Source organism: Rousettus aegyptiacus, unplaced genomic scaffold (genome assembly GCF_014176215.1).
Source record: "Rousettus aegyptiacus isolate mRouAeg1 unplaced genomic scaffold, mRouAeg1.p scaffold_m13_p_7, whole genome shotgun sequence".
Classification (NCBI taxonomy): Eukaryota; Metazoa; Chordata; class Mammalia; order Chiroptera; family Pteropodidae; genus Rousettus; species Rousettus aegyptiacus.
This window is the reverse complement of record NW_023416310.1, coordinates 96127949-96137462: the sequence shown is the minus strand read 5'-3', so window position 1 is coordinate 96137462 and position 9514 is coordinate 96127949. Positions and strand designations below refer to the sequence as shown.

General features: G+C 50.5%; 1 long non-coding RNA gene and 1 pseudogene across 1 annotated transcript; both read left to right on the top strand.

The window, feature by feature from the left end:
- The first annotated feature begins 1532 nt into the window (after window positions 1-1532).
- Window positions 1533-1651, top strand: LOC118606151 (annotated as a pseudogene).
- A 1849-nt stretch (window positions 1652-3500) lies between these two features.
- On the top strand, window positions 3501-7654 carry LOC118605454. Its single transcript, XR_004952165.1, has 2 exons — window positions 3501-3757; window positions 6725-7654. It is a non-coding gene; the product is annotated as an uncharacterized LOC118605454 (long non-coding RNA).
- The last annotated feature ends 1860 nt before the right edge of the window (window positions 7655-9514 follow it).

Sequence of the window (9514 nt, the reverse complement as noted above, 5' to 3'; positions counted from 1 at the left end):
GTGCCTCCGCGTATGTTCTCCCTCCCTGGCAGAGGGAGAACTAACTGGCGGAGCCTAAAGATTTGCAGACAAGAGGCAAAAATTGTGTAGATCTGAGAGTGAAATGGGCCCCTTCCACTTGCACATTATTCTTGCAGCTTTCAGGTATAGGGGACACAGTGCTATTCAAAACAAATACCATGTCAAGGAGTTCAGGGCCCAAACGCACAGGCGACGTGCTCCCGCTGGTATCTTCTGAGCATTTAGCAGGCTGCACCAGGCCGACTACTTCTGGATGATGAGGTACAACTGAGTAAGACCGAGGACTCTGTCTGTCACCGTCACATCATCACCTCACACTGTATATAAAAACGAACTCAAAATGGATCAAAGACCTAAATGTCAGAGCCGAAAGCAATAGTCCTAGATGACCCCATTACTTTATCTTCTTTGTGGAGGCACAGTGGGCAAGGAAGACGAGTCAAAATCCCAAGCACGCACTGGTTCCAGTAAGGATAAGCCGCTGTTCCCTCCAGGTGGAAAGAAGGGGTTCAGTGCAATCCACCTGCCGCCAGGGGCTTAGCTGGTCTTCTGAGGAAGAGACCCATGCTGAATGCTCAGTGTAGGTCTCATTGTAGGTGGGTTGAGCCCTCGGAGTGTTAGAACAAGCTCAGCCCTGCAGCGGGGTGTGGTGCAGGTTGATACCATGCATTGCCTCCACCCCTGACACCAAGATCGCTCTCTGCTCAGGGATTTTGTGTGGGCATTTGGGGTGGGGAGCAGGAAGAGATTCACTCACCTGACAAATCATTCAATATGCCCAGTCGAGAGCCTCCTGGCAGTGGATGCTCTGTAGAGTGTTTTCTTGAGACTGGGAAGTTTGCACACTTGATGACCACTCCCAGAAGTCTGTCCACTCACCTTTCCTTAGCCCTCTTTGTCACTTATCTTGACCCTATTCCTTCCAGGCTCCTGACCAGGGAATAACCACACTTCAGGCTGCCTATACCTCTAGACAAAGCTGATGACCAAATGTACTATTCAAAGTTTTGCACCCTGGGTGGGACTTCCCTTCGCCACTGTCCTTGAGGGTCACTCTAAGAGGGCTGTAATGTGGCAGCAGTCTGTGTCTGACTCTCACCAACATATCGCACCGACCACCTGTGAACCAGGCCTGACTCTCTTACTCATCTATCAGTTGGTCAGAAGGAATCTGAGAAGCCACACGAGGTATGTGACCCAATATCCGCCTCTATTCATATCTGCCTGTGAACTCTCTATTCCTGACTCAAAGTGAAGTAGCCACTCACCCCTCTGGCCTCCAGTATCACTTCACATCCTTGCCAGACCAGGCCAGATAGGAGCTGGGGTGCTACTTCTTTTTAGGCCTTGGGAGTAGGGTGCTGTCTTCCCAAGGCCTTAGCATCCTCACAGCAATAACAAAACAACATCCACAGGCGCTCCTCCTGTGCCAGGCCACGTGCTAACAAGCCGGGCCAGGACTAGGGCAAAAAGAATGAGGAGCCCAGGACTCATGTTTTAAGGACATCTCAGTCTATGGCCATGCCACCCTGAACAAACCCGATCCCGTCTGATCTTGTAAGCTAAGCAGTGTCGGGCCTGGTTAGTACTTGGATGAGAGACCACCTAGGAAGACCAGGTACTATAGGGATTAAAAAAATAAGGGATTATAAACTGACAAGGTCCTTGCAATCCATGAGGTCAACCAAGGGTTGCCTTGCCTAAAACAAATTGTTTTAAAGAGGTCTCGGTGTCCTGCCAAGTCCCAAATCTTTAAATTTTGCGCCCTAGGCACTTCATGTACTTTTCCCTATTCCTGACTTTATTAACAAGCTCTTAACATTTATTATCTCTTTTTCTTCCCACAAGTAAATATTACAAAAGAGAAAACTTACAGATGAGAAAACTGATTCAGAGGTTAATTTGCCAAAGTCACACTGTCAGCAACCAGTACAGCCATGCCTTTCTGACTTTAAACCCTAAGCTCTTCACCACTCCGCTGTATTAGCCCATCTAAGCCTGGCCCAAGCCCCGTGGGAAGCTGCTTGCTGATGAGCCTCCGGAAAATCGCAATCTCCAGGCCCACTCACAGCGTGGGCTGCAGGACCAGGTTCTATCGTGTGCTTCCTCCGCAGAGGGGAGGCAGACACCCACCGGGTTTTTTGCAGGCAGCGACAGGAAGGGCTGCGCCAGAGCAGGCAGGAAGGGGCGCTTTCCCGAGTATTTCCACTAGATGGCGCGCCAACACCGAGCCACTGAGCTCCTACCGCCAAGTAGGCGGCCCTCCAGAGGGAAGACGCAATATAAGGTCTTCCTCTCTTCTCCAGCCCCCTTCCCAGGACGCGGGGCTGGGGTCTCCCGAGCCAGGCCTGAGCCTTGGCCTTCCTCCTGAGCGCCGCTCACTGACGGAGAACCCAAACCCTCCTCCGCTCTCCGGACTTCTGAACCCCTACCCGCTTTCCTGCTGCCGTCAGGCGGATGGGCACATGGGGGAAAATCTTCCTGCTTTCTCCTAGAAACTGCCTCTTGGCAGTGCCCAGCGCCTCCCGGTGCCTCCACAGCACTGCCTCTGTCCTCCGTTCCCTTCCTGAATTCCCCAGGCCCTCCCTGTCACTCCCACCCTCTTCGGCTTCTGCCAGTCTTCTTAGGCAGGGACCATTAAGGCCAATTCCACAGATTTGGTGATGCAAATACATGCAAATATATGCAAATCGCCATGTAAAGAAGGCTTGCCACTGTGGTTCTAAGTGGCTGTCACAGCTTCTCTGACACCTGTTCTGAGAGACAACTGCCTTGCCCCTGCTCAAGCGTCTATCTGCTATTTGTCCCCCTTCTCCTCCAAGACTCTGGCTTCTGGTTCGCTTTCTTCAAGGGACCCTGGCTGGTTTTTGGTTACTAAGGGGTCATCTCTCCAAACTCCCTAGGGAGAGCAAGAAGGGAGGCACATCTTTTTGGCTACAGACTTTGGCCTCTGAAAATTACACCAATTCTTGGCCGTGTGGCCTTGGGAAAGCAGTTTCATTTCTCTGAGCCTCGGTTTCAGTGTTAGTAAAATGGGAATAATGATAGTGCTCTCCTTATAAGGCCCACTTGGTAAAGATTCCACATGGCACTATATGTAAAGTGCTTGGCAGTGTGCCTTGGGACATAGGAAGTGCGTCGTTTATTTAGTAGCATGATGATCACCATTGACCCTGTCGGTCATCATATTCTGAAGGCTCAGGCTTGGAGACAGGTATGCAGATGGACACGCTTGGGCATGTGCACATGTGGACTCATCCCAGTGCATGCATTTGCGCACATGCGTGCACAGCTGACAGCCTCACCGACCGGCGGGGCGCATGCTCGGGTACACACACATTCAGAGACACGCACAGGAGGAGGCTGTGGGAGGTAGAATCTGAGTCATCGAGACCAGAGCTGTGGGTGGTGCTTTTGTCCTGATTTCCGGGGCTCCATGCTCCATTTCGAACAAGGAAATGTATGGGGGATGGCGCAGCCAAACCTCCAACTGAAGGGCCAGTTGTGTGGGCACTTTTCTTGCATCAGCCCCCTCCCCAGGCCTGCTGTTATCCTGGTCCTGATCCAGCTCTGCATTGCCCGGGCTTCTCCCTCCTCTGACCTTGCCCTCAGCTCCACTAAGTCCCCACAGGTGGGACGGTGCAGGCCCACTGGGGCCTTGACGTCAGAGTGCAGGCCCTTGGTGACATCATAGAGCAGGTGGTGCCTGCTCCCTGGAGCATACCCTGGGACCTTGGTGAGTGTAGTGGTGAAGGAGGTCAGAGGGAGGTGGCATATGGTGGTAGTTAAGAGCTCTTAATTGGGAAGGAGGAAGACCCAAGTTCCAGAAAGTCCTGGCTCTGTGGGACCTTTTGTAAGTTCCTTAACCTCTTTGGATTTTGATTTCTCTACCAGTAGAATGAGGTCGGTCATACTTAACTCAGAGGGTTTTTGTGACTTTTCATTGAGATAATGCACATAAACATGTACTTCATTCAGTGCCGCATGGACCGAAGGCTCATATTTGGCCATTGTTTTGGATGACGCTTATTGAAGGTGAGCGCAGACCCTTTGGGCAGCTCCATTCCAGCAGTTTCATCTCATTTCCTAGAGCTGCCCCTCCTCCCACACCACTCAGACCAGGTGGGAAGAAGAGAGGGGCAGAGCTATCTGGTGTATGGAGTTACAGAGGACCACCTCCTAGGTTGTTGTGGGCTGGGGTATCGCCAGGCACATGCATGTGTCTCAGGAGACGGGTTCAAGCAGCTTTTCTTCTCTGATTGGGAGGTGATTGGTCAAGATGGGTCAGAGTCTCGAAAGTTCTTCCCTATGCACCTCCTATATGCGAGGCGCCATGCTGGGTGCTGGTCCACGCAAGCTCTTTTCACCCTCATGACAACCCTGCAGAATAGGTACTGGCATCCTCAGTGTACAAGACAAGAAGAAAATGAGCGACTTGCCCAAGGACACGCAGTTGGAAAATAGAGAAACTGGGATTCAGACTGACTCCCATGTCCATACACATCAGTGATTCCCATGGAGTCCACAGACATGGCATCAGGGAGAGTCGGTCCCCTGGATATACAAGGGGAGGGCCTTCCACTTCTCATGTCAGTCTCTTGAGAGAGCCTTGTGGGCAATGGCAGAACTGTTGTGAGTGTCCCCAGGTGTTGTGCACTTGGCTTCCAGCCAGTGGTTATATGACATCGGGGAAGGGACACAGGTGCATGGACACAGGTGCATGGACGTTGGGGGTGGGGAGGCAGCCTAGACACCTGCTCAAGGCTCAGGCCTGTGCTGGTGGGTGGGAGAAGGGAGCAGCAGATGGACAGGTCGGGGTGGGGGCAGAGATGCTGAGTTGGCTCTCAAGGCCAAGGTGACTCGAGAATCTGCCAGGAGGAGGAAAGTGTGAAGAAGAAGAAAGGAAAGGAGGGGAGGGCAGCTGTAGTGGAAGAGAAACTGAGGCAGCCCAAGGACAGAAGTGTGGGGTCAGGCAGTTGACAGAGAATGGTTAGATGTGCAGCCTCGGGGGTCAGATGACACAGGTTCTCAGCCAACTTCGATGGCAAGAACTGTCCTTTAGTTTTCTCGGCTGCAAACCAGGGTACAAATAATGCCTACCCCGGGAATCTCTGGTCCTCCATCACTAGAACCTAAACTTCATTTTGGCCTAGCTGCCAAGCAACCAGCCACAAGGACCTCATTACTGTGGGGCCCAGGGAGGCCTGGCTCTGGAAGGCTCCAGGACCAGTTTCCTAGCCCAGTCTAACCACATATTTATTTTTGACTCCAAGTGATGGTCACCTTTTCCTCTGGCCCCAGGTCTACAGGCCAATATAATAGGGGCTCCGAGAATTTTCACTGAGAAAGATGAAATGAACAATACTTGTCAAGTGGCTGGTACATTGTTTAATAATTGCACCTCAGCTGATTTAACGTCAGCAAATATTTCTGGAGCAGCCACTCTGCGCTTAGCAAACAAGATCCAGTTCCTACCCTCATGATCTCACAGATCAGTGGGCGAAGAGTTTAAGGTGGCAATAAGTGTTACTGGGGTGACTTCAGGGGCATTCCCAAAACCAAGGCCCAGAGGAAAAGGTGGTCAATGCTTGGAGGAAAAAAACCGTGTGTGGTTAGGTTAGGCTGGGGAGGCGGTCCCCAGAGCCTTCGGAAGCAGGCCCTTCCTGGCCCCAACAGTGATTAAAGTCCTTGTGGCTGGTTACTCGGCAGCCAGGCCGGAAGAGAAAGCCCGTAATTAACAAGCTGGCACTCACACAACCACATGTCAGCACGCCCAAGCGCTGGATAGCTGTCTGTCAGCCGTAGCTGCTGGTGGAATTTTTTAGACAGCTGGGCTCAAGCCGGGAAATGAATATAAGTTACATTTCTATGCATCGTTGTTCGTGGTGGTAAAAAAAATTAATCAGTGACATAGCTGTGACACATACTCATTTAAGAGTCTACAGAGAAATGTTCATTTGTCAGAGGCAGCAAAGAAGAGATTATGTGTCAGCTGGGGAGGGGTGAAATATTTATACAATGGCTAATAAACACCGGTGTGTAAGGGGGTCAATTGATTGTGTCAGTGGCCACATGACAAATACACCATTGAGCGGCCGTGGGCACTACCCCTGTGCCCGGGGGCTCCATTCTGATGACAAATACACAACGTGTTACTGTTAACGCTCCCCGCCGAGCACACGCTCAGCCCTCTTTCCCGGCTGGGCGGCTGCAGATTGCTAGGAAGCAGAACTCCCATGGAAGCTGCCTACCCCCAACTTCATTAAGTTGAACTTGAAGTTGGTAAATGACTCCCCAAATGCCAAAAACAGCTGCAAAAAAACATTTCTTTGTGTGTGTGCTGATTTTTAAAACTTCACATTTCTAAATTTCAGAAGGCCTGGAAATGACTGGCCTTGCTGCCTGCCTCCACCAAGATCATATACCAGCACTGGCAGTGCAGACCTCGGCCTGCCCCAAGCTTCGTGCCCCCTTACAGTGGACAGGGACGCTTTTCCAGGCAGCCCTGTGGGAGGTTTGAGCCCCCTCGCTGTTCTCATACTGAGACCAAGGCCGACTTGTTCCCCAGCTGCAGTAAGAGGCTCTCGTACTCTGTGGGCATAGTGGTGGTTCGGGCCTGGACCCCTCCCCACCATTGCCTAAGGGGACAGTAGTCTGATGTGACATCTGTCATCATGTCCCTCCCTCTCGCTCCTCTCCACAGGCAGCCCACTTGGAGCTGTGAAATTGGTCATCAAGATTCCCAGAGGGAGAAGTATCTCATATCAGCGATGACCACTACTAGTTTCTGAGCCCGGATCATGTGGCAGGCCCTGTGTCAAGCACTCCGTGTGCATGATTTCGTTGAATCTTGACACGACCCTTGAGTTAGGTCTAATGATCGGTGCAGTTGTGTAGGTGAGGAAACCAAATCCCGGAGAAGTGGCATGTCTAAGGCGCCCAGTTCATAGATGGAGGTGGGATTCCAGCCAGGCAGGCTCTGAAGGATAGCCTTCTTGGACCTGGTTCACCTCTCCCACCATGTTGGAGCTATGTGTCCCACGGTTAACACCTGAAAATCTTAACCCCCAAGCTTAAATGGTTCAGATTCTAAGAGATCAATTTGTAACTCTAGAAGATGTTAAATCTCTGTAGGCGGGGGCTACGTCCCAGACTCTGTTCGCCGCATTCGGTCCAGAAAAATGATTCTCTGGAGTGACTGGCTGATTCTCTCATCTTGATTGGAGCAAGTGGAGCCACTTCTAAGCCCTGAAAATCTCCCCACCATTCCAGCTTCGAAATGTGGGGCTCGTCACCCCTCCAGGGACTGCGAGAGGCCCCCTCCCCTGTACCGGCTCCCAGCCTCGAGCTTGCTGCCACTTGCTGTAATGCCCCTATCAACATCCGACATCCGAAACGTCATTCGATTTCGGATGGGATGACACCCTGAGAAAACAGTTGCAGATTAAATTTCACACATATCTGTGAATGTGGAGATTACAGATAAATACACGTTGCAACTTGTTTATACTTTTTAAAATGAGACTCTTTCCTTACAAAGTGGTACTCCACATAAGATTTCCACTGTGGAACTGTTAATAATGATAATATTAATGATAGCAATGATAATACAGGTTGCGTTTATTGTTTACTACATGCTAAGTGCTTTGAGTATTCTTTTGTTTACTCTTCACAACAACCTCATTTTAAAGAGGAGAAAACTGAGAACCAGAGAAATTAAGTAATTTGCCCAAGGACACATAACTAGTAGCCCCTGGGGTTTGAACCTAGGTGACCATCTGCAGTGTCCCTGGACTCTTACCCATCAAGTTCACTCTTATTATACAGTGGTGGCTCCATGTAGCCCAGACCCTGGCTTCAGTTATGTTGAGCTACTCTAGCTCCACAGCTGGTCTTGCTCTCTTCTGCCTCTGAGCCTTCACAAATGCTGTTCCCATCATCTAGAATGCCCTTCCTTCTGCCTGCTTTCAATGGCACCTCATTGGAGACCACCGCGGGAAAGCTTTGGCTTGAAATAACTGGGAAAGACCTTGCACTAGAGTGCACAGTGTCCCCAGTGTCAGCCTCGCCCTCCACACAGCTTCCAGAGTATCCTTAACACAGACCTAACAGATCATTAACCTGTCACATGCTCCTCTTTAACACTGCGCAAGCCTCAAACTCTTCTTCCTTCTCCAGCCAAACTATCTCACTTATGGCATCCCCGAACAGGTGCTGCCCTCTCTTGTTCTGGCTCTTTCTGCTTGGACCATTTTCCTTCTTCTTTCTCTGCTGTCTTCCCCCAACTCATCTTTCAAGATTCATCTTGGGTGCCCCTTCCTTCATGAAGCCCTCTCAGATTTCCCCAGCCTGGGCTAGCTCCTTCAGAGCGGGAGATTAGGCCGCTGTCCATTGGGCCATTCCTCATGCCAGGTACAGAGGAAGGCCTCGGTGAATGTTTGTCAAATGAATGTGTAAATGAATGAGCTGCCTGGGAAACAGAAAGCCACAGAAATTAGAGACTCTCTAAAAGTCCCAGACTCCAAGGAAGGGGTTCTAGAGGTTTGGGGTCTGAGAAGGAAGCCTCAGTTAAGCCAGGGAGAGCCTAAGGATAGGGGTTAAAGTTAGATTGTTCAAACAGAGCAGCATTTTGTCCTGGATCCGAATAGCCTGTGTGACCACAGGCAAGTAAGTAACTTAGCCTCTCTGAGCTTTGGCCACTCGTCTGTAACACAGGGCCTACAATATTGCCAATCTCATAAGGCTGTGTTGGGAGTTGAATGAGATAACATAATTCAAGTTGAATATATGTGCCTGACAACTATTTGTTGTTGCTGCTGGAATGGAAGGAAGAGCTGAGAGGGTTTGTACTCATCAGGCTACTTCAGGATCCTGGGCAAAAGGATAATTAAGAGCCATGAGCTATTGGGAACCTGTGTCCTGTGCCCAGCTTTGGTCTCCATGGGCTGTGTGACCTCAGACAACAGTCTTCTCTCTTTAAGTCTTGGTTTTCTCCTCTACAGAATAAGGACATTAATTTCCTTCCTAGCAACTACCCAATAGGATTATTGTGGGAGATCATATGAGATAATATATGTGAAAAAGCTTTGAAATGTGTTCAGGGCTATATAAATGCAAGGGATTATGCTTATCTACAGGCAGTTCACAGGGACTTAATTATTAGTCAGCATTTGCAGGCACTGAAGCTTTGGCGTAGCTCAGCAAATGCTGCCTTGCCAGCTCCTTTAATGGGAAGGAGCTCATGGAGAAACTGAGGCTGGGCTGTCAGGATGTGTCCAGAGGCCTTTGGTAGCGGAGTGGGGTTGGGAAGGTAGCACTGCAATGGTTCAGCATCAGTGGTTCCGCCCTGACCCAATCCCTCGTTCCAGGGCTTCCATTCGCTCTTGCAGAGGTAGGAATCTGCAGAAAGGGAGCAGAAACTCTTTGATTTCAGTTGCGAAGCACTTCAGATGCTGCCAGGGGCGGCTCTGCTGGGTTTGCTCCTGGCAGCTCC